Genomic DNA, 1,096 nt, shown 5'->3' with positions numbered 1-1,096 from the left:
TCCGCGCTTTCTCTTTTCTTTTGTTCTCTTCTTTTTTGTCCTTTTCCTTTTTTTCCCTTTCTTTTATTTCTTCTTCTGTATAATCTGAAATTTTGAATTCTGCTCCCTTTCCTATACAATTTCTAAAAATGAGTTTTATCAGTTCGGAGATATCAAAAAAAAAAGGGTGTGATTTGTCTATTCTGTCCAAAAAAAGCGGAGAATGTGCATTTGCTTGAAAAAATTCCCAAATAACTGTTTTACATCTTTGGGCTCGCATTGAACCTTTGATTATGTCTCGACGAAAATCAGATTGTTGCGAATATCGTATCAAAGCTACTTCGTCTCTTTTATTAGAATTATTAGTATCCTTATTATTAGGATCGGTATTTCCCCGGTTATCAGTAAAAATCACTACACGTTTGGCTTTTCTTGAACGAATCTGATAATCTATTGGTACTTCTTCTTCACTTTCTCCTTCCTGTTGTTCTAATTCGTTGATTAATTTGTATGACCATCGAGGGACTTTTTTACTGATTTCTTTTATTCCAATAGATTTTTTTTTTTTTTTTTGATCATTAAGATCACTTCTAATTGCATTGAATAAAAATTTTGTTTTATTTTCGGAATCCATTCTTCCTTGTTCTGAAAATAAAGAAGATCCTTTCAAATTCAAATTTGATTTAAGTTCACTGATTAAAGTCAAGAAATAACTCATTTTTGTTGATAATGGGTTGTTATCAAATATATCTGTTTTATCTTTAAATTCTCGAGAATCCGTATCAGTAAGAAAGATAGTATGAATCTTATTTTTTTCTATGAAATTTTCTATTGAAGTTTCATTTATGATTAAAGGTGAAAACAAATTTTGTATTGTTCCACGATGTGGTCCATTCAAGAAAGGATCATATATTTTGGGCAAGTATTCTTTTTTAGGCTCATCATTACACAATCGAATCCTTTTTTCAAGTAAATCCAGAGAAAGAAATTCTTTGGATAGAACCTCAATTCTATTTATCAACTTTTTGTTTAGATTGTTACTTTTTTGTTTGTTGGTCGAAACCCAATGGTTGTACAGTTCATCAGAGGAGAGTTTTTCTATTATGGACAAGGACAT

Source organism: Camellia sinensis, unplaced genomic scaffold, assembly GCF_055761805.1.
Source record: "Camellia sinensis isolate YWXY unplaced genomic scaffold, ASM5576180v1 Unanchor140, whole genome shotgun sequence".
NCBI lineage: Eukaryota > Viridiplantae > Streptophyta > Magnoliopsida > Ericales > Theaceae > Camellia > Camellia sinensis.
The sequence above is the reverse complement of the archived record's forward strand: the minus strand, read 5'-3'. Positions refer to the sequence as shown.